The sequence below is a fragment of the Pinus tabuliformis genome, chromosome 2_1 (assembly GCF_031772625.1).
Source record: "Pinus tabuliformis cultivar Carrire ecotype Pingquan chromosome 2_1, CPIR1, whole genome shotgun sequence".
In the NCBI taxonomy this organism is placed as follows: Eukaryota; Viridiplantae; Streptophyta; class Pinopsida; order Pinales; family Pinaceae; genus Pinus; species Pinus tabuliformis.
This window is the reverse complement of record NC_142299.1, coordinates 99,059,894-99,084,865: the sequence shown is the minus strand read 5'-3', so window position 1 is coordinate 99,084,865 and position 24,972 is coordinate 99,059,894. Positions and strand designations below refer to the sequence as shown.

The 24,972-nt window shown below is 40.2% G+C and overlaps 1 pseudogene; it reads right to left on the bottom strand.

Annotated features, from left to right (window-relative positions):
* Positions 1 to 1,944: 1,944 nt before the first annotated feature.
* On the bottom strand, positions 1,945 to 21,011 carry LOC149198972 (F-box protein At2g32560 pseudogene; annotated as a pseudogene).
* Between the last annotated feature and the right edge of the window lie 3,961 nt (positions 21,012 to 24,972).

Here is a 24,972-nt window from a genome sequence, read left to right as displayed (position 1 = left end):
GAAACAGCTTATCTGTTGATAGATAGTGCCCAATCTCCTCTTTAAATTTTCTAGTCACTTCAGTCCAAAACGCTTGATGCTTGGAAAAAGATATTGCATATTTTAAAGATGTCACACCATGTGCACCACGATTTATACCATCTTGTACAACAGAAGCAATACAAATTTCATCTTTCCATCCCCACTTTACCCTCATAACACGCCGCTTTACTGTCTTGACACCTGAACGAAGCACTAAATTATCCACATTGGCCTTACGTTCACACTTCTGGTCTTCACTCTGCCCCTTTGCTCTCTTATATCAGAGTCAAAATTCAATTGTTTTTTCCCTGAACCTTGACTGTTTTTACATTCTGTAATGTTACCTGGAAATGCAATCTCCTCTGGAGAGTTCAATTTTTGAATTCTTTTGAGCTTCTTGTAGGAGATATACGAGTAGAAACACGGGAACGATTACTCTCAGCTTCTGCAGGACTATGTTTTGTACAAGACTGAGCAGAATGACCCAATTATTTACATTTATAGCACCTTGTAGTTCCCACTACTGATGTATGATTTCGTGAATACAGTTTTAAAGAAGAAAAGTTCTCTGAATTTCCACTCTTCTTAGCCTCCTGAATAAGATTATTATTTGGTGATGTTTTGCTATGTAGACTTCCACCCTTTTTACTATGCTCAGAAGGGTAACCTTTTGCTACCGCTTTAGTGCAGCTGTTCTTTTTACTATCCTCAATGGAGGAGGAAACATTTCCCTCTGCCATTAATTTCACTAAAGAATTTGTATCTGTGTGAGACAAGCTTTTTAAATTCTTTGCTGCGATGTTATGCATCACCTTAATCGGGGCAGATTGCTGTAATTTGTTTGTTGCAGCACCTTCTTGAATCGATTCTATAACCACTTTAAATTCCCCTGAACTTGAAGTTTCAAAAAGAAAAACATTTGTTGCTAGTGTCAAAAAGGTTGAGGAGCTGATGCATTTCCTTAATTGCAACTCTAGGACCTGGTAATGTTCTTCCATCTCCTTAAATGAAACAAAAAACTCAGTAATAGTGCAACTCAGGGTGTTAAACAAGCGATTAAGGAAAGACGCAAACAGCTTTTCATCCAAGTAGCATTTTTTCCACAGTAAATCCTGAAAGAGATTTGACCAAGATTCTCCATGTTTTGATGTTCCACACCAAACATACATATATGCCACATGCATGCGGGTTTTCTTGGCATCTACTGATCCTCATTGATTTTCTTCAACTCCTTCATATTTGTTGTTTCCACAGTGCTCCCATATAGGACAAGCTTCTGAATTTGTGTAACGTCGGCACCGCCCTGATTGTCCTCTATAAAGATGGTCAAACTGCGAACATTCTGGAATTTTACATACTTCAAGACAACTGGTTTTCCCTCAAGATTATCTAGTGATAAAACCACGGTATCACTTGGAGGAAAGTCATTTACATTGCTAAACCCCATATGCTCCTTATTTGCAAATAGTTTCACTGTCTTTGGACTTCCTCGGTAAGACCTTTAATTACCAAAGAATGCAATTTGATAACTTGAGTAAATGGTATATAGATCAATAGCTGCTCATCTGCATCAATCTCAAGGTAAAGCCCATTATCTTCCCTGTAGCCCTGTTTTATTGCATTTATGATGGATTGAATTCAGAACCTTTACAAAGCCGTAGAAGAATGTTTCTTATTTGAATCCAAAGGCGATTATCAAATGCTGAGAGTAACGCACAGGCATCCTTTCCACTGCTACTTCATCTTTGATTATCCAAAATATATCAGTGTCTGCAGGGTGCATCTAACAACGCCCTATCAAGTGAATTCAGACCCAACACCTTTGGCAGCTCTTTGCCATCCTAGTTGTAGATTATGTTATTTGTCACACCCATTCGATGAATATTTGCAGAAAAAGATTTAAGTCTTGAGTTTTTCAATTCATTAGCATATAATATTCCTATGTTCTTCATGATGATCCTTTCTATTAATTGCTGCATGCCGCCATCGTGATCCAGGTGTATATTGATTGAACTCTAGAATCACAGTATCATCTAAATGACATTGGCAGTGGCGACTATCTCTGTCACAATAATCTGAATGACCCACAACCCCATACCACCATCCATATGGGAATTCCTTATTCCTTCTCTACTGTATCTCAACATGATCTCCAGGACATAGAACATTCAAACAAATAGATTGGTGAAGATCATGGGCAGGTGTGTCCACAAGAGGTGTGTTATAGACATTTTTGTGCCTTACAGCATGAAGCATGAAATGTCCATAATCTGAGGGATCTAAAGTCCCTAAACATGTTGTTCCTACCCCTAGAGGAACAAGGTCAGCAAACCACAGCACTGAATATCAGTTCTCCACCTGAAAACACTAAAAAACAAGGCAATTCTGGATCATGTCAACTGCTCCACTGAGCATCTGCGCTGAATGTCAACTTCTCCACTGCGTACCTGCGCTGAATGTCAACTGCAAAGAAGGCTACCTGCGCTGGGCGAGTTTGGACAAGTGGCACAGTCATTCCTCAAGGTGTCAAATGCCCAGGAAGCTTCCAAAATGACACTTGGATCAGGGAATTCGACTGGTGATGAGTAAGAGGGTCTAGATCTCCAAGTGGAAGCAAGAACCTCCAAGTGGACTCAAGAACTGAAGAATAACTGAAGTGGGAGAGGACACTAGTCAGCTTCATGCCAAGCTCAAGCTGACTCATCCTTTCTCCAAAACTCCTATATATAGAGCTCTCTCATGAGGTCTAGGGAGGCTGGAATCTTGTGAATGTAAGGAAGTGCTGTTGGTTTGAGTATAGAACTATTGGGTGATTTGCTTTGAAGGAGGTGAAGAGGAGATTTCTTTCTGCTGGGAGGTGATGCTGGATTGGGCCTTTTATGGTTGTATCACTTCCTGAACTTTACTTCTTCCATTAATAAAGCATTTGAGGTTCTTCTATATGCATGTGTCTCAATGGTGTATTGTTATGCTTGTGTATTTGATTTATTCTAATCCTTGAATCAATTATGAATGTATGCTTCTTGTAGTTTCCCTCTCTTGCCATTTTGCAGGATCTTGGTGTAGCTGGGCTAGTGAAAGAGCAAGGAGCTGGGAGCAAGCAGCAAGGAGAGAAGATTGGATCAATCATTAGTGGAAGACATCGGTTAGTGGATCTCTTTCTCCCCTCTCTTACATCTCATAAAGAAGTAATCTCAAATAGTTTTGCTTTGATTGTTGCTGAGGTACTATCACCCTTAGAGTGGGATAGGGTCATTCCGTATTAGATACTTTTCCCAACAACAAATTTGCGACTCCGCTGGGGAACGTATCTTGTTGGTTATTTGTGTTTTTGCTATTCATTTCATAAACACAGGGAGTACCGAATCGAACTGCATTTGGAGCTTTCAAATGCAAAGTAGAGGGCAACTACTCTAGCTTAGTTTCTGGGCATGTTTATGATTTGAAGAGCTGATCCACAAGGACTCTGAATAGCTCTTAGTGATAGCTTTTCATCCTCCTTTTCATCCTTTAGTGTGTACTTGATTGATAGCTTTTGATTTGGCCAAAAACTGTGAATTTTTGAGCAATCTGTGACCCGGAAACTGAGAAAAACGAAAGTTTATCTCTTCATTGCAGGCACTGTGAAGGCAGTCTGCATTTCATCGCAGGTCCCGAAGGGGCTACCTGTGCTGAATGTCAAACTGACAGTGTACCACCTGCGCTGAACCAGTTTTTCCTTGTGCAACTGGGGTTCCCTGCTGTTTATTGCCCTGTTTTCATCCCTGTTTTTGCAACCTGTTATCAGTCAATGTACCTATCTGAAACCAACTTTCTTTGCCACTATTCCGCCTCGGTTGTATAAAGAAACTGTATTTGTTCTTTGTGTATTTCTTATATCATTTTCAGTTTCCCATAACGAAAGTGAACTAGTCTTGTTGTGGCCTCTTAGATCTAGACCTGTGATAAGTGTCGTTTTGATCTTAAGAGTTAGTTTGTTTGCTGTTCATAGCTGATTGAGCTTTTTCTTTCGTCATATGGTTTGAATTTATATATTTCTAGTGTCGAAACAAGTAGATCTTAAGGTGTCTTTTGATTTTGGACAAGCTTGTTTGCTTTCACTTGAAATTGAATTCAAAGTTATACAACAGCTTTCTTTTTGTATTACTTCAACATTAAGAAAGAGAAAATAAATACCTGCATTGTGCATGTGCATTTTGACAATTTGCATGTTGATTTAGGAAAAAGTGCATTAGTGTGTGCTCTATGATCTGTGTGAAAAGATGATGTCTTTCTTTTCCCTCAGTAGTTAAGATTTTCAAAGTTGAAAGATTGAAAAGCTTGCTTATCATCTTAGACTGCATTTAGGAGTGTTACTATACATCTCGTGGTGATCCATAAAGGCAAACTGCTAAACAAGATCAACCTTAAAATAAATTGAATTTACATAACAACGCATTGAAACATAACGCAAACACATAGAGGTCTAAGCTAGAGACGTGTTCCGACGTCGTTAAACGTGATATCTTAGCGTTGAGTGGTTGGGTGATTCCTCCACGGTGAAGCGATAAGTATCAATACGGACTTGTGCTCCCACGTACCGTCGCGTATATATTGGGAGACCCCTATAGGAACAAAGCCTTTATCCATAGGAAGCCGTGTCGGCCGCCCTACTGATCGCAATGCAGTGAACAAAGCATTCACGAAGATCGACCACTCGTACCGTAAAACGTATTCTGTGGTTTTGCGAAAAGTTTGGCACACCCTCTGCCTAGAACTCCAGAGTAGTTTCTTTTGGCCTTTTTCAAACTCTATAACTGAAAAAGTCCATCCGAGCATTTGTCACTTCGGGCTCGTTCAAACATCGAAGGAGACTAGAGTCATCTTTAGCTTTTTCTCGACTCTTAAAAAGTGAAAAAGCAAGTTGTGTCTAAAGCGTCGTTATAAAATTTATTTTAAACGGAACATAATCACCTCCTATTCCTGCGTTGATCTGTAGGTTGAGAACATGGAACACACCAACCAAGGAATTCCACATGATGGAAATCCTAGTCCTTTCTCCTCTTGGGGAGAAGTTGGTGCGCCCCACATGGCCACATTGTCGCTTCGAGGACTGACAATTGGCTTGCCAATTTGGCTATTCTCAACCAATGTAGTTCCGAACACCATGGTTCCTGAACAGTCGAGTCAACAGTTAGATCAGTCTAGAGCTGCCCACCAGCCTTCTACTTCCTATAACTCTTCCTCCAATCCTTCATCTTCGCAAGGTAGAGCCGGCAAAAGCCAAACTCCCATGGAGAAGAAGGAGAAAAAGAAGAGAGAGAAGAAGAAGAAGGAGCCTAAGGCGACTGGGGGCAAGCAAAAGACATCTGACAAAAATCCACACACAGCACAGACCGAGCCTAAATCGCCATGTGTCATATGTAAAGGAGACCACTTCCATAGAGATTGTCCCTGTATTCCCCGGATACTAAGGGATTGGTCCCCTCGTTTGCACAATTCGGGAGCATCAACCTCTGATAGCCATGTTGAATGCTTACCGTCAACCAGCGAAAGTGAAGGTTCAAGACAAAGAGGGGGGGAAAGATCCCCCTGCAGACTGTGTGAAGGCGATCATGCCATCCACCGTTGTCCCTTCTTAGACGAAGCGAAGAGAGTTTTGGAAGATCGCCCGGTTTCACCGTTGAGACTTCCTCCTGGATATAAAAAACTCGTGCCAAGTCCTTCGTTGGTTGAAAATACAGCTGGCCCACTCAAGTGGTCAGCTGAAGCGTCAGTCATTGAAAATGAACCTACTGAATCCAGACCGGACGAAAGTCCAAAGGTCGAAACGGCAGTTGACCCGGTTCTCCCTTCAGAGGTTTCATCCTCAAATGACACCGTCAATGAAGATTCATCTTCAAATGACACCCTCACTGAAGAGAATAAGGATGACACCATCCAGATTCTTTTCATCAACATCGACTCTGATGAGCATCAGGGAAATGTGCCCATTCCTTTATCGCAGGAAGGAACATCGTCAGAGTCATATCCGGCCGTGTATTCGGTCCCACCACCAAGCAACCTGGTTGTGTCCTTTGATTGGAACCAACTAGGCAGACCCCGGTTTCCAGCCAGTATACCATTCAGAATCATAGTCCAAATTTACAGAATGGTAATGGCTGGCACTATCATTGATGAAGGAGCATCTGTGAGTATCCTTTCCTCTATTGCTTGGAAAGCACTGGGTTCCCCAGCGCTTTTGCCTGAGATAAGAAATCTCTCAGGTTTTGATAAAGGAACCAGTCGACCATTAGGGATCCTCCCCAATGTGCCTGTTACATTGAAAGGGAAGACCGTTCAAATGAACGTGATGGTCGTTCAAGGACCCTTGGATTATAACCTACTCCTTGGACGAGACTATATATATTGCATGGGAGCAATAGTCTCCTCACTATTTAGAGTAATGTGTTTTCCACACGAAGGAAGGGTGGTCAAGCTCGTAGACCAACTTTCATTTCTGGGATCACACATCGAAAATAGTCACATACCAACCCTGAATGGTCTATTCAATCAAGAAATGTCTCCACCCCCAGTCCTTCTTCCCGATGAGTGCGAGTGATTCGGAAGGATGGGACTGGAACCCAGGGGGCATGCATCCTGGTCTGCTTCGGGCAGAGGAAACCTTGGGTATAAGGTAGAATTTCTGCGAGAGAATATGACTAGTCCGTACCCCGTCCGTGGATGGAAGAGGGGTTGTTCTAGAATAGGATTCTTTTGTCAAGGTTACTTGTTTGACAAAGGTCATTCACCATTGTCTACTTCGGTAGACAGTGCCGAGGAAATGTTTTCGTTTGAAGAAGTTAACAAAACAATCTTTGGGTAACCAGAAAGAGGCAAGCCTCACCCTTTAAAACAAATGTTTTAACGGATAAGTAGGGGCAGCCTTGAAATTGTACTTTATACCTGGGGGCATGCAAACCTTTTGGAGTGCAAGCTAAGAGCGGTTATTTATCTGTTTTTGGGATTAGCCGTTTCCAAACTTGCATAAAGAAAGGATGAGAGGGAGCATAGCTTTGGTAAGGCGCGAGCTCTATAAAAAATGGGATCTTACAGGAGACATTCTTATCTTATGACTGGTATAATCGAGCAGTTTTACCGCGGAATTTATGCTCGTTAAAAAATAGAAAAGCGAGATCCGAGCAGTTTTAGTACATAGTTCATGCTCGTTAAAAAATAAACATAAGATTGAGCAGTGTTTTGACGCATTCAAGCTCGTTAAATAAAAAATGAACCCATCCCGGTAAATAACCATTGTGATCGTAAATTTATTAGCCATAAAAAGCCTTGGTCGTGTTTTGCACCTGCCACCTCCACTGTCATTTGGCCGATCGTTCACCTCCAAATGATTGTTTACCCATTTTGAGGAACAGCTGCGAAGAGTGATTTCACCTAGCCATCTTTGTGACACTGCCGTGATTGGAAAATTCCAACCTGTACCTGGAATCTGTTGCTATCCCTGTTTATCACTCGTTCCTCAAAAGATGAGTCTTCTTTGAGCTCTTTTCATCTGACTTGTAAAATATGAAAAGTTTGCCGAGTTTTGGCCTTCCAGCTCGTTAAAAGGACCGGAAGAGCTATCCCTCCTCTAGATTTTAATCTTTTTGGACCTGAGGGATTATTGCACAAAAAGGCCGAGCGCTTGTTTTATTCGGCTCGTTAAAGTTATCGAAAACTCATCCCTTTTGTATTGTTTTATACTTTTTCGGACTTAAGAGATTAAATGACGAAAAATGAATTTTGGAGTTAACTTTCTGTACCTTTTCAGACTCTCTAAAAATGAAAAGGACCGAGTTTTCCTTGTCGTTAGACTCGTTAAAATTATTAAATAGTGACAAACTTGTCTTTAGGCGAGAACGAGTTTCCCTATCGCTAAGCTCGTTAAAACATAGCGATGGGCTTGCCCGAAGGGCAGGTTATAGAACAAGCATATGTTATCCTCCTCAAGCTTGACAAAAATAAAGAGGTACTGGTCAGAAATGACTGGGGAAAAATTGGAAGAACCTCAAAGCTTTAATGGTAGCAAGTCGCTCTTGAACATGAAACTTTTCCTCTGTATCACATCGGGTTGGGTTGTTTCATTCACCGGTCTCATCACCATGGTCTTCACCAAACCATCCACATTTGGGGTAATGCTACCGATCCATCGCATCAGTGTCGTTATATGTTCAAGAGATGTTGTTAAGAAAGAGTCAACCGTGTCCCATCCACTGCCATACATTATCCTTCATCCACCCATGATCGCCACCCTGAATCATATTTCATAGATTGTTTCACCTCCACTAAAATCATTAGCTATGTTCCATGTCACTGATGTGGGATTCATTAAGGCCCTCCTTTGACGGATCGCTTCTTGTCGACTTCAGCTCATTATCCAAGAAGTTGATCTAGGAACACCCCCCTTAGTACTTTGAAGCTTGCATGCCTCAATGGCAAGTTTCTCACTTCCGGCAACAGGTATACCTCGATGACCTTCGACCAGAAGATTTTGCGTGGTGTTCGACGCCAAGTCTTTTATTCACACCACGCGAATTGTACTGCAGTACCTTGAGGGTCATTATCATTATCGATGATTCCTCTCGCGCTTGTTAATGGTTTACATCATTGACCGGTAATCAAGCGATGTCTTTCCATGTTCGACTTCAGCGCAATTCTCACATGGATCGACTTGTACTTAGAGTGAAGATCGAACGAGTTTGAAGACCCTGGATCTAGTTTCATCCATACGGGCTGTGGGATATATTCAGGAAATATAAAAACATTTGACATGTACATCATTGCAGCAGATGATCATCCTACTCAAAGGATGATAATTTCAGCAGAGAATTATCTGTCTATCATCAGACGATCGTTTGTTCTATGTACCAAAATGAATTTATAAAGCTGAGCATGGGAATGCCCGCCTCAGCTAGATCATGAAAGCAGAATGAAAAATAATGTATTGTATTGTATTTTATTACAGGTCACCTCTCAGCGATTGAATGAACTTCGGATCCTCCTGATAAAGCATTTCACCCGATAAACGACCTCATACTTTAGGGGGCAACTGTTATAGAAATTTTTGTTCCTTACAGCATGAAGCATGAAATGTCCATAATCTGAGGGATCCAAAGTCCCTAAACATGTTGTTCCTACCCCTAGAGGAACAAGGTCAGCAAACCACAGCACTGAATATCAGTTCTCCACCTGAAAACACTAAAAAACAAGGCAATTCTGGATCATGTCAACTGCTCCACTGAGCATCTGCGCTGAATGTCAACTGCTCCACTGTGTACCTGCGTTGAATGTCAACTGCAAAGAAGGCTACCTGCGCTGGGCGAGTTTGGACAAGTGGCACAGTCATTCCTCAAGGTGTCAAATGCCCAGGAAGCTTCCAAAATGACACTTGGATCAGGGAATTCGACTGGTGATGAGTAAGAGGGTCTAGATCTCCAAGTGGAAGCAAGAACCTCCAAGTGGACTCAAGAACTGAAGAATAACTGAAGTGGGAGAGGACACTAGTTAGCTTCATGCCAAGCTCAAGCTGACTCATCCTTTCTCCAAAACTCCTATATATAGAGCTCTCTCATGAGGTCTAGGGAGGTTGGAATCTTGTGAATGTAAGGAAGTGCTGTTGGTTTGAGTATAGAACTATTGGGTGATTTGCTTTGAAGGAGGTGAAGAGGAGATTTATTTCTGTTGGGAGGTGATGCTGGATTGGGCATTTTATGGTTGTATCACTTCCTAAACTTTACTTCTTCCATTAATAAAGCATTTGAGGTTCTTCTATATGCATGTGTCTCAATGGTGTATTGTTATGCTTGTGTATTTGATTTATTCTAATCCTTGAATCAATTATGAATGTATGCTTCTTGTAGTTTCTCTCTCTTGCCATTTTGCAGGATCTTGGTGTAGCTGGGTTAGTGAAAGAGCAAGGAGCTGGGAGCAAGCAGCAAGGAGAGAAGATTGGATCAATCATTAGCGGAAGACATCGGTTAGTGGATCTCTTTCTCCCCTCTCTTACATCTCATAAAGAAGTAATCTCAAATAGCTTTGCTTTGATTGTTGTTGAGGTACTATCACCCTTAGAGTGGGATAGGGTCATTCCGTATTGGATACTTTTCCCAACAACAAGGTGCTCGCAGCCTGTCCCACTGTACTCCTTCCTCAACGACAATTTTTCGATGACCATGTGGTGGATACCTGGCCTTGAAAGTATCGGTTCTGCTATCATAACTAAGCTCTGCGTCATAACAAGATAGCATAAACCCAACATGTCCACGCTCGCGATTGTATACCTGAGCTGGAAACCAAAATTTACCACTTTCAAGTGCCAGATACCACGCCATCACTGAATCACTGAGTGAGCTGCTTTTGCCTCCTTTGTTAATCTCTGGCCGTAATCTCAACCACAAAAATTGCCAAATGCAAGACAGGGACCTCAACCAGGCGTTAACTTTGCAGCCATCTAACACCCCTATCTCATTACTCATTGTAACAATGCATTGCCATCGGTAGGCTGCAGGACCAATAGCCTTCCCCCATTTTGCTTTCAAACGAGGCTCCCACAGGTAATTGCTCATACACCTCTCCCTTAGATCTCTTTAAACACCAGTGACCAGTAACTTCACCATCAACATTTGAACTGTATATTATAAGGTTTCCAGCATATTTGTGACCACCAGCGTGTGAGCATGAACTCACAGCTACATGACCTTTGAGGCTTCGAGATTCTATATCTTCTTTTGAAACTTGCAATTTGAGCTTACGGCAACACCTAATGACCTAATGATAAAGATAAGCGGTCGAATTGACAGGCAAAGGGTATAAGCTGATCGCTGATAATGGATTTTGATGGATATGACAGCTGTGAAAGAATTTCTATGGATCAACACAAAATCACTTAGACCGTGCTTTGCTATGAAATCACCAGAAACATGTTGCGTTGCAGAAACACCTAAAACTGACTTATGCTCTACGAAATCACCTAAAGAGCTTTGTAGCACATAATAACCTTTGAACAAAGTTGACACATGGAAATTGTGTAAATTATGAGACTAGTGGTGAATGAGGATGCATAGTGGACTCCTTAGACTCAAACTATAAGGCAAACAAAAACTAAAAACTAGACTAGCAATGAATTTTTTTCCATCAAACTAATGTGAGCAGTTTTGAAATTAGAATTCTTAAGTGATAACAGTTTTAATGGACCCATTTAGTGACATAATCAATGCATACCAATATATACTTCTTTTGTCTAGATGGTGGATTAATGGGTCCAATGAAATCTAAAGCCCATTTTTCAAAGGGTTCGATGAGTATCTGTGGTTGTAATGGCATTTCATTTGAAAGAGTCGGTCTCCCAACTCTTTGGCAGCTGTCACACCTTCTGACATATTGTTTTGCATCATTAAAAAGGGAAGGCCAATAATATCCTAAAGAAAGGATTTTATAGGCCGTCCTTTTGTCAGAAAAGTGTCCACCGCATGGTTCATCATGACATGCCTTGAGGATGTCAGGCATTTCATCTTCCCGAACACATCTTCTGATCACACATTCTAGCCCTGTTTTAAACAATTCATTAGAAATCCATGAATAATTTGAACTCTCCTGAATAATTTTTCTTTTTTCACCAGGAAATAGATGTGGAGGTAGCTTCCCTATAACCAAATAGTTAGCAATATCTGCATACCAAGGAGTCTTAGTAGTTACTGCAAACAAATATTCATCTGGAAACTTATCCTCTACAGGAGAATCTTCGTTAGTATTTTGGATTCTAGACAAGAAATCAGCTACTGTATTTTGTTTCCCTGGTCTATCCAACGCAGTAATATTGAATTGTTGTAAAAGTAAGACCCATCTTGTAACTCTGCCATTAGTAACAGGTTTATTCATGAGATATCTAATTGCAGAATGATCAGTATGGAAAAAATTTTCATAGCTGGTTATATAGTGTCTAAACTTATTGATTGCATGAACAATAGCTAAGAACTCTTTCTCAGTCACAGTATAGTTTAACTCAGTGGGAGTCAAATTTTTACTGGTGTAGTAAATGGCATAAGGAACTAAATCCTTTTGTCCCAACACAGCTCCTAGAGCTGTATCTGAAGCATCTGTGGAAATATGGAAAGGAAGTTTCCAATTCGTCCCTCTCAAAATGGGTGCTTCAGATATTCTTGTTTTCAAAGTTTCAAATGCAGATTGACAATCAGGATCCCATTTGAATTCACAGTCTTTTGTAAGTAATTTGAAGAGTAGAGATGCTATTTTGGTGAAGTTTTTAATAAATCTTTTATAGTATCCAGTAAATCCAAGAAAACTTCTAACATCGTTTTGACAATTTGGAATAGGCAACTTGGAGATGACTTCAACTTTTGATCTATCAACTTTAATCCCATCTCCTGAAATATGATGTCCTAAAACAATCCCTTCAGTAAACATCATAAAGCATTTTTCATGACTTAATGATAGGTTTGTTTCTTTACATCTTATAAGGACTTCTTCCAAATTCTCTAATGCCTCTTCAAACGAATTACCATAAACTGTAAAATCATCCATATAAACCTCTACAAAATCATGGATTAGATCGGAAAAGATTCCTAGTACTGCCCTTTGAAATGTTGCGGGTGCATTACATAATAAAAAAGGAAGTACTCGGTAAGAAAAAGTTCCCCATGGACAGGCAAATGTGGTCTTGTCCTGATCTTCAGGTGCTACCTGAATCTGATTGTAACCACTAAAACCATCCAAAAATGAAAAATACTTTTTGCCTGCTAAGGTATCTAATACCTGATCGATAAAGGGTAAAGGAAAGTGATCCTTTAAAGTTGCTTTGTTCAATTCCCTGTAATCAATGCATACCCTCCATTTACCATTCTTTTTAGGTACTATAACCAAAGGAGAAACCCATCGGCTATCTGAAATTGGATAAATGAAGTTTACATTAAGTAACTTTTGGAGCTCTTCTTTCACTATCTCCCTAAGGTTTGGATTCATCCTTCTCTGAGGTTGTCTGATTGGTCTACTGTTTTCCTCAATGTAGATGTGATGAATGCAAGTCTTAGGGTCAATACCTTTCATATCGGTATACTCCCATGCAAATGCAGTAGAATGTTTTTGCAAGATTTTGGTTAGTTCTTCCTGTTGTGATCTTTCCAAATTTTTGTTGATATTCAATGTTTTTCCTGGAAAGATCTCAATGGCGGAGCTACCAAATTCTTCCATAGAGAAAAGAGACATTTGTCTAGATGATAGATACTCAATGTCAGAATCTAACTGAAATTGTGTGTGGGCATATTCTAAAGATATTTCAAAGTTCTCTAATGTGTTTAGAATTTGACTATCTTCACTAACTTCAGAAATGGTAAAGACAGGTTGTATAGTATCTTCATCATCAATCCACTCATTATCTCCTATTTCTGTAATTGATTTTGCTGGAGGATACAGATTGAATTTCTTTGTCGAATTACCATAAGAAATATACATATCCCCAGACCTACAACTAATGAAAGCATCGGCTGTGGCTAGCCAAGGTCTTCCTAAGATGAGAGGGTGTCCTCCTAAATTAATCTTGGGGGTTAAAATCATAAAATCTATTGGATATTCCCAAGAGTCTAAGGAGACTGAAATGTCTTCTAATACACCGTCTGGTTTAATAATTGATCGATCTGCAAGTTGCAGTAAAGTAGGTGTAAAGAGAAGATTAGGAAGTTTCAGTTGTTCCATAGTCTGTCTACTCATAATGTTGATAACAGCCCCTAAATCAATCAAAGTATTTGGAATTTCTAACCCATTGATATGTGTTTTGACAATTGGACTACCGGGATCTACATACTTCTGCATAGTAATTTTTCCCATCATGATGTCTGCAATTTTTCCTACCAGGTGGATTCTTTTTGTGTCTCTAGGTTTCCTTCCTGGTCTTTTAAGACTCAACTCCTTTATTGTTTTTGCTAGAATAGGAATCTCTCTAATGGCTTGTAACAAGGGAATCTTGATACAGACATTCTTCAGTTCATCTAGAAAATCATAGTCAGGCAACAAGATTTGTTTTTCCACCCCTTTGTCAATTTGTAATCTTTCAGGAAAAGGAGGTGCGGATGAAGATGCAGGTTGCTCAACTATAGGAGTTGTGGGGGTTAGCTCTTTTTCTTTTTCTTTCTGAGTGTTTGGGTTTTGAAGAGATGCTTCAGAACCCTTATTGGCTTCAAGAGATTCTTCCTCAGAAATGCTTTGATTTTGGGCATCTATAGAAGGTTTATCTAGAACTCTACCAGATCTGAGTTGTACATCATTGAGAGGAACAATCATATAGGCAGGAAATTGTTGACCTTCTACCATGTAAGCATTTTGAGGGTTTTTATTAATGGGGTTTGGCAATGGCTGAGAAGGAAGTTGATTTGAATTTTGTTGGAATGGAAGCAAGAGTTGAGAATTTGGGTTTTGTTGAGAGAGTTGTTGTTTGAAATGGCAATGATAGTTGTGGGTTTTGGTTTGGAAGTTGTGGAGCTTGTTGGTTTTGAAAAGATGGAGGATATTGATAAAATTGAGCAAATCTCCCATAAGGATTTTGCATACCTTGTACCCATGATTGAAAAGGATTTTGAGGTTGGGACCAAGGTTGTTGCCAAGGATTCCAATTTGGTGGGGGTTGAAAGTTCATAGAGTTGTTAAACCCTTGATTTTGTTGCCCCTGCCAAGGTCTCCTTGCAACAAAACAGAGAGACTCAATTGTATTTGGATCTTCTTCGAAGACAGCTTTGAGCCCAGGAATTGAAGGACAATCCTTGGTCTCATGATTCTCTGAACAAATCGCACATGTTTCTACAAATTTTGCATCCAAGGAACATTCCCTGAGAGCATGTTTTTTTCTACATTTTGGGCAAAAGATGGCTAAAGCTTCAGCTTCTGCTTTCTACTTATTGTGGATCTTAAGAGTGTCTAGTTGCTCATTAAGACTCCCTAAGATATCAGTTTTGAATTCATCAAGCATATTGCCAATCTCAGCCCTACTTACTGATCTGGTTGCAGATTTGTTTGCTCTGATGAGAGAAGGATCTCTAGGCCCTTTTCCAGTTTTAGATTTTCCTCTTGAGAGATGGACACACAGTTCTGCTATGTCATGAAGTGGAAGTTGAGATATGTCTCCTTTTCCCATCATGTTCAAAATATCTATCCATTCATATCTAATGGCTTTTAATAGAAGGGCTTTTAAGGTCTCCTCATCTAAGTTACTCATTTTTGCTCTTTTCAGATTGTATTGGAATATTTCAAGTAAATCCTCCAAGTTTTCATCTTCTCTTTGTACCATTTTAAATACTTCATCCTTGTGGATGGTAGGCATACAATAATCCATGTATCTATCCAGAAATGTTTGTTTCATATCATTCCAAGTCCTAATGGATTGAGTGAGTAATCCCATGAACCATTTCAAAGCAGCTCCTTTCAATGTTGAAGGAAACAGTTTGATTTTTTTAGAGTCTTCCAGATAATCATAGGTTCAACACACGACCTCAAATTCAAATAGAAATGTTTCAGGATCTTCATTTCTTAACCCATGAAAGTTTTAGAGGACAAATGGTGAAATATTTTTCATTGTTGCTCGAGAATCCTCATCAACTATAGGAAATCCAAATGAGTTATCTCCATCCCTATTTCCCCCATTGTTACCTCTACGTCCTCCATTATTTCCTCCTCCCCCTCCTCTACCTCTACCTCTACCAAATCCGTTAACTCCCTCTTCTGTCATGGTAGTTTTCTCAGAGATTTCAGAGTCCTCTGGTTCCTCTACTAATGGTGAACGAGGAGGAATTTCCCCCTCTTATTCCTCAGATGATTCTACTTCTTCAATTACAATGTGTCTCCCTATAGAAGAAAAGAAAGGATCTTTTCCTAATTCATATTCGATGGATGGTGAGGAAGAGTCTCCTAACTCAACTACTGCCTCTTGAATTCCAGGAATCCTAGGGCTAGGAGTGTAGGTTGGAGATGATGGAGGTGTCTCTTGTCTATTCCTTGAGGTAGAAGGAGTTTTAAAAATCGAACTCTTGGCTCCCCTAGAATCTCTTGCTCTATGCATATCATTTTTTATTTTTCTTCAAGTCGGGCTAATAATTCTCTTTCTTATCTTCTAGGTCACTCTAGGTGCAAGAAGAGAGCATACTCAAGAAACTCTTAAACCAATAACTTTCTCTTTTCTGATCCTCCAGATCACACTAAGTGTAAGAGGAGAGCATACTTTGAGAGGTTATCAATTTTCCTTCCTTGAAATTTTCTTGTTTTTTTTTTAAGAAATTCGCTACCTAGTTTCACTTCCCCGGCAACGGTGCCAAAATGTTTGGTCAATTTAGTGTGATCTAAATTGCTGATTAAAATGTCAATCCGGGATTCGTAAACTGACGAAGTGAAGTGTACTATATGTACAAGATAACCATTTTCTTAGTCTTTTGTCATTTTTGAGTTTTTTAGTTTGTTTTTGGATTTATCTTTTATGGATTCCCTAGTGTGTGATGGCGAAAATGAAAGTTAAGTATGGATGGTGATGGTGATTTCTACAATGCTTTTCCAAACTTAAAAGTGTTCAAAAAGAAAGCTCTAAAATAACTGTAATGAAATCAATTCTTAAGAAGAAGTAAATGTGTCAAACAGTGAACTAATGACAATGGCCCAGTATCCTTGCTGCTGTATGAAAAAGAAAGTAAAACCTGAACTTAAAGCAACTCAAAAACTAAAAGCAAAGCAACTAATTCACACTACTTCAACTCTTTTGATCCTTTACCCTTCAGCTCAACCTACCTTATGGGAAGAAATCATGAACAAGTTAAGCAATATGATATCTAAATTACCGGAAATTAAATTGCATAAAGGAAACTAATCACACTACTTCAGCTCTTCTGATCCTTTACCCTTCAGCTCAATCTACCTTATGGGAAGCAATCATGAACAAGTTAAGCAATATGATGTCTAAATTGCAAGAAAGCAAACTAAATCACACTACAATAAGTAATATTCTGATTCCTTACTAATAGAGTCAATTGACTATAGAAAGAAACCATAAACAAATGAGTAGTATGATGTCTAAGTAGCAGAAAAATAAATAAGCAAAACACAATTTGAAAAATGACAGTGCTGGAATTAAACTTCAGAAAATGAAAATTAGCAGGAAGGACAAGATGATCTCATATGTCATTAGTTGTCAAAAAGATGAAAATTTGCTCGGGCTGCCTAAGAAAACCTGTAGAAAAGCATTGATCAGCTGACAGCTATAAGAAAAAATAAATGAAAATGTAAACAACAGTGAATTAAAAACATCAAAACAGAATGTTATATACAAGCTAATAATTATGAAAGCAGAAACATAATAAAATCAATTGAGAACTATACAGGGCTTTAGTGCGCAGGGGCTCTTTGCCACCTCAACCGGTCAATGAACAGTCACAAAAATGAGCTCAGGAAAGTAGTCTTCTCATGTATTAAAACAACAACAAAATACGTAAACAGAGTGCAGTGGGGTGATAATAACAACAGTTCAAAGATTACATCTCCAAAAACTTCTACACAGCATTTATCAACGCGTTATTTATAATGAAAAAGTGTTGTAACTAACTCCTAAATCCTATGCTGTCAACTGCGTTTCCAGAGACACGTAGATCTCCTCAGCCCGAGATCTAGTGTAATGGTCATCATGTCCATTAAATCTTCGGAGTGGTAGCTGTTGGATTCAGGTTACGGGGTTGATCTCCAGGTGTGTCGATATCTCCGTGAGTTGAGAACTATGCCACGTAAACCTTCACGTGCTCAAAACAGAGACGTGCCACCACTAAATTCCTTGGTTGGCTTTGCCTTTGACCTTTGTTGACCGTGACCTTTTATGGATGATTTGGCTGATCGAAGGGACCTGTTCCATGTACATGTCACCTGTAGCTTGCCCATGTGGCTCGTTTCTTCATAGGACACCTGTAGCATAGCCTTTAACAAAATGGCTGCGGAAACCTGTGTTGGCTGCGGAAACCTGTGCTAGCTACGGAAACTGACAAGTTTCCGCAGCTGCCTGAACAAAAATCTAAACCAAACAACAGTCATAAGCATAGTTAGGAAACCATGTCAGAAGCTCTTTTTAGACTATAATGCAATGATTTAACAGCTTTGTGGATGAAGTAAGTGGAAAAAGAAGGCTGAGAGGGTGTATAGGAAGGTGCAGGTTTGAGGCTCAACACCTACCCTGAGCTATTTTTTGTTAGGGTCGAAGAGCGGGCTCCATCTCCTTAGCATGACCAGAGCTTGTTCGATGTGCTAGTAGGATGATAAAACCCAATTTGTGTGGTCAGCTCTCACAAATCTGAGGGAAAACCAACCGCAAATCAAATTTTGAATAATAGGTAGGTCTTCCAAATGATGGCCCCATATATTTGCTACCCATTGCTTCAGTCTGGCTGTGGAATAGGTCCTTCCTCTAACTTTTCCTACCAGGACTGTCATCGCCATGTCCATAGTGTCCTGCCACTGGAAATCCTCTTCCTAGTCAATGAAAATGTCTTTTGGCTTCAGCTTTACACTCCTTTACTTCTTTCCCCAGGTCACCATAGTGTCTACTTGCTTAGGGTGCTCTTCAGGGCAAGGGTTTGGAGGATAAGAGATAGGGTTAGGGTTAGGGTTCGGAGGCAACTATTTCGATTCAGGCGGGTAGGCATCCGGGGGGGGAACGACAGTGTAGCTTCTAGATGGCTATGCTTGTTCCAAGGGAGGGAAGGAGTGCGAAGGGAGGGCTTCACTGAGCGGGGAATGGGGAGGGTAGTGTATAGCCTCAAGGTGATGGAGGGAGGATAGGCCAGTAGATTCGACCACTCGTATAGATGCAGAGGGGCTGGGGTCTGAAAGATGGGAGGATGGCATCAGGGAAGGTGTGGAAATAGATGGCGAAGTCACAGGTAGCTTCGGAAGATTGATCACATAGCCTAGCTATCCCAAAAGCGACGGAAGAGGGGCAATTACCTCTGAGAGCTCATTACTGAATGGAAAGTGCACGTCTCTGTTAGCTGGTCTGCCAAAGATGGAGATGCCTTCGAGGGGGTCCTCGGAGTAGTCTATTAGGTCTCCCTCCATGTTGCTCTGGGGCTTATGCCAGCTGCCGTTGAGAACCAGAGTAACCGACACAGGTTGAACCAAAACCCTACAACCGCAATACCACAAACCGTATTCACAAGTCACCGAGGGTAAGCAGGGAGGTCGAGTAAACGGGGTTCCCAGATAGGTTACGACCAAGACTACGATGGAATACGAACAACATCTGCGCCTAGGCCCTAGGTGTACATCCAAAAGGGCTACCTCATGTCAGGTCGTGGGCGCACCAGCCTTTCCTGCATGCGCTTTTCCATCCAACTACTACTTGTTTTGTAGAAGACTCATGAGGTGCCACTTCTGTGTCAAAAGTGGTTAATAATATAAATATTTGCATGCATGGTCATGATATTTTGAAATAGAGTCAAAAATTAGATCTAAAATCAGATACAAATGATAGCATGCATAATCTCTTAGATCTATTAGAGGAGGTGTTAGCCTCCTATCGCAATAGGTGTTCATATTTCATGATTGACAGTTGAAAGTGCCAAATATGTCATCTTTTCATGCTGCAAGGTGCCATATTTCCAGAAAGAGGCCAAAGAAGAGGCCATGAAAGTGTGCTAGTCTAATTGCACTACTGTATTCCAAATTTTGATGAGTTAATCCATTTTGATAAGCTTTTCAGTTAAGGGAAGTCCAAACAGCTTAATCTTGGCTTCCCTAGGTTTCAATTTCTTGTTGTAGAATATAGAGAATGAATATATGTCCAAACAACTTAATCTTCGCAGATTTGTAGATAGGTAGAGAAACAAGGGTGCTCAACAGCTTAATCTGATCCCCTGGATGATATAAGGGTACATTTAGATAGGAGGGCAGTCAAAAGAAAAAAGGATAATCAGGGTCTGCAAGTCCAAGTGCACCCATGCAAAAAGAAGAAAAAATGCTAGGTAAGTAGGCTGGGTAAGTAGTTTTGTGGTTGCAGAATCAAGCTATGTGATCCATTTCATGTTTTTTAATGCTATAACTATTCAGATCACAGGTATAAGGCAATTTCCCTTTGGAGGAGCTCAAGCGAGGCATGTCTAATTCCCCTTTCTTCTAAATTTCAAAATTTCTTACTAACACCCCTGAAGGACCTTGGGATCTGCCCAACCAGCCCTGTTATCACTTCATCTTTGTGAAATAATAAGTCAAGCTTTGACTTTCTTCAATGAAAAGAAGCCACATTTCTTGTGTAAAAATCACTCTTCTACATTCCATTCACTTCCTATGTCTAAGTTTCAGCTCACAAACTTAGCCTCTCCCCTACACTTCACCTCACAAATTCATATTAACTCTTAACTCTACTATCTAGCTCCCTAGATCATTTCCTTATCCCCTATTATACAAAAAACTATATAAAATCCCAAAAATATTACATATCCCACCCTATAGCACTATAGCTATGTACATACAGTTCTGGGAAATAATAGTCCACCTGGGACTATTATGAACCCATCCGTGTCATAACTCTAGGATTGGTCTAAACCTTTGGTTAGGCCAATAACCTATATCCACCCCTTTACCCTTAAACCTCACTATCCTACCTTTCGCGCACATAAAACCCCCAAACTCTGCATTAACCTAAGGTTTTCAACCCCCATCGCGCATTTTTGTTTAAATAAAATGGGCGGGTCCCATCCCTAACCTCCCGCTACCTCGCCTACCCCGCCAGCCGTCCGATGGCCAGCACCCCAGATCAACGGTGGGCGGGTGTTTTCATATACCGATCCGCTGGAGGTTAACGTCCGGGGGATGGGCGGTTTCCCTGCCGTACCCCCACCACGTGTTAGCCTCCCGGTGTGTTCGGAGGCCCCTCCCCCAATACCACCTACGCGGAAAAGCGGTGCAGGAGAAAACCGAATACCACCTCCGCCAAATGACGTCAGCGCCATGTCTTCGTCACGTCATCAACCTGCGTCGGCCTCCTACCACCGTGTCCTGTGCCACATCACTCCCACGTTGCTGCCACCATACTGCCATGTCGCTACCACCGCACTGCCACGTCGCTGCCACCGTACTGCCATGTCACTGCCACCGCACTGCCATGTCGCTGCCACCATACTGCCATGTTGCTGCCACCACACTGCCACGTCGCTTCCACCGTACTGCCATGTCGCTGCCACTGTACTGCCACTTCATCACCCTGTCGTACTGCCATGTCACCCTGCCACGTCACCATGCCGTACTGGGACCCACCGCTGACGTCATCACCAAAAAGGGCGCGAAGAGCAAAATTTGCAGCAAGGGATGCCCGGAATGAAAAACCTAGGCAATTTTTGATGCGCAATTAGCGCATGCATCGCTAAGAAAAATAGGCCAAAATGGAAGCCCTCTCATGGCTCGGCTACCAGCAGGCCCGAAATTCGCAAATTGACAGGAATTTCTTCACGCAGGATTCAGAAAAGGGGTGAAAACAGTTCTTAAGGCAACAGAGGGCCGGACAGCAGCCATAAAATGTCGATGGGACAGTTTAAAGCATTCAGATGACAACAAGGAGCCCAGGTTCAGTGAAAGTGTATCAGAGGAAGCGACAAAGACTATCAGTCAGTATTTTTGGTGGAAATCCATATTTCCAAAGCAGGCAAACATTAAGAGGCCCCCATCAAAGTCAATAAAGCAGTGTTGGGCCATCAAAGCTCACCAGATCAAAGTTAATGCATAAGGCCACCTAAGGGCGGCGCTGCAGAAATCAAAGCACAGTTATGGCCAAATGCCAGCACAGGGCTCTAAGGACATCATAGTTACTCATTTTTTGAGGCAGCTGCCCCCAGCGCAACATTAGATAGATATTTTGGCATTTATTTCAAGCATATGTTAGGTTCAACACACTTATTGCATCAGATCTGATTCTTGTAGATATTTTGCTTATAAAAACCACCCTAATTTACTGTTTAGGGGGTTGGTTGGTTGATTCGCTCCACTAGAGACTCGCTCTGTATACTTGATGTTTTCCTTAATCAAAGACTGCTAAAAAGCTTGGAGGATGGACTGTTTACTGTTGAGAGTGAATGTGGAATTCTTGTGCTGCAACATGACTCAATAAGTGTTTTCTACCTCTATTTTCCATTGATATATGCTCATATCATACATATGTCACCATCTAAAATAGCAGGAAAAATGAATAGCTTACACTTTGTTTAACTGCACTCTATGCTCAATTTCTGCTATTTCTTTATGTTTTCCTATGAATTGGTAATGAATATGAATTCCCTTTGGCTCATATTTCCCCTAATTCACCCATGTTTGACAGTTATCTAGGGATTCTTTACTGCTCCTAGATAGAGCTCATTCACCTTCCCTCTGTTAAGATGAAAGAGAGATTCTTAATTGCCTCTCATTCCTTAGCCTTCAATCCATCTCCATTTAGCTTGAAAGTTGTTTTATGTGTAGCTATCTTGCTCCATATTCCTCTTGTGACCAAGAAAACGCACTAGCAGTCCTACTCCTTGACTCCATGCCCAATGGTTTGAAACTCTCATATTATACCTACCTCTCTACTTGGAAACATCATCCTTCCCACCAAAACTTAAACAAAACCCCTTGAAATCAATAACTAGCCTAAAATCATCATCAACAAAGCTAAATCATTAAGAGAGAGCCATATTTGACTGCAGGTGGGCTAGAACCTGCAGTCCAAAGATTGGTTAGTGGTTACCTTGGTCGTATTCCCTTGGGAGTCAAAGGGAACAACCTGAGTGATAACAGGAGGAAGTATAAAAGTTTCTACATGTTGTTCCTTAGATGCATGCAAGGGACTTTCTTCAAAGTAGACACCTCTTATTTAAGAGTTTTTCTATTGAAATATATTGTATTATATATTGATTCACACCATATGGATATCCAAGAAATATACACTATTTGTTTTGAGGCTCCAAATTCTTCCTCTTTTTCGAGGGAATGAGGACCCATACAAGAGATCCAAAAATGCATAAATGTGTGACTTTCGGTTGCATGCAACTCTATGGTTCAAAAGGTTATTTTCCACTAACATATTTGTGAGGGGATTTGTTTCGTATGTAAAAAGTGCATCTAATTATGTCATCCCACAATTTGGAAAGAAGGGACCTTGCATATAACATGCAACTCACCATCTCTTTCAAGGATCCGTTCTTCCTCTCAGCTACCCCATCCCAGTGTGAAGTGTAAGGATCTGTGTTTTGCGAATGTACTCTAATTCATAACAAATATGTTGGAAATCCTTGTTTACATAGTCCCCCCCATTATTTTTATAGAGGAAATTGATCATATTTTTGGATTGTTTCTCAAGATGTGATTTGAAAATATTCAAATTCTTAAACACTTTAGATTTGAGTTTGAGAAAGTAAACCCATATGTATCTCGTGCAATAATCTATTAATTTCAATACACATATGGATTTTCTCATATAATAATTTGAAAATGATCCCATAAGATCATTGTCAACAAGTTCTAAGGGAGAGGAGGATTTCCATGCATGCCCCTTCCCAAAAAAAATTATCGGTGCTTTCTAAGAGAACATGGCAGGTAGGAATTTTTCCATCCCATATTTACTAATATGTTGCATGTATCTGAAATTTAAATGTCTAAAACGTTCGTGCCCAATTCTATTTTAATCATTTACATGCATTTTTATTAAAGTGGAATCTAACTGAGTAATAAATTCAAAAAAGGTGTATAGATGAGACTATTAATTACCATACCAATTGCAATTTTAGAGTTATCTTGCATGTCATATATGCTCATTGAATCTTGGGTGAATTCAAATCTCCTGTTGGCGTTGATATGTTTGATTTGATATATGGAGAGGAGATTTATAGAAATATTTAGAATATGCAAGACATTCTTGAAGCTTCATCTCCAAGATCTACCCTCCCTTGTCTAGTTTCCTTTATTGGAGAATTATCTCCCATGAGAACATGATAACCAACATATGATTTTAAAGATGAGAGAGTATCATTTGTGGCTACCATGTGATGTGAATATCTCGAGTCTATGATCAATGCATCATGAGAAGAATGAATAAAAATCAATGCATGCATATTCCCTCTTGTTTTAGGTGCCCTTTCTTCTTGGTTCTTCTTGGCACTCACTGGAGTACTTTCACTAAGATTGTTCTACTGAAGACTATGTGCCATGAGATCAATGGTTTTCTTCATGAATTACGATTCTAGATAGTAAACACAATTGAAATAAATACATATTTATTTCTCCTTCTTTTTCTCCCTTTCCTTTGAGTTGGTATATTCATGTAGAGGTTTGGGATTACCTCCCTTTCTTGGATATAGTTCCTTTGCCTTTCATTTGTTGTTGGATTGTTGACTGGATTTTGAATAGGCCTTTCCACTTTCATTCATAACATTTTCATGGAATTTAAAACTTTTCAACGTCTCCATCTCTATCCACTAATCTTGCTCATGGACCAAGGACTCGATAAAAGTATCGAATGTGAAAATCTTCCATGTTGCTCCTATTGCGAGCTTGGTTGTGTGGAAAGCGGAGCGAAATACATCATATTACATAACCAATTTTGACAATATGGTAAGAATTTATTGGATCTATTCCTTGTAGTTTTCAATTTCACATTTTTCAACTAGAATAATAAAGCTTTTGAACCTTGGGAATAATCTTAAATGTTTTTGAAACTTCTTGGATCTAATGAGTTGAGCTCATTTTGAAGGAATGTGATTCAACATCTCATTCTTCTTCCCAAAGACTCCAAAGTGGTACAAACTCCATTTGGAGTGGTGCATGCTTCAACATGGAACAATTATTTTTGAGAAATTGATAAGCATATGAGAAAGAGGGTTTCATCCATGTGGTTTAAAAAATTGTATTTTTTAACTATAAAATTTGGTTCAATATTAGTTTCCAAGG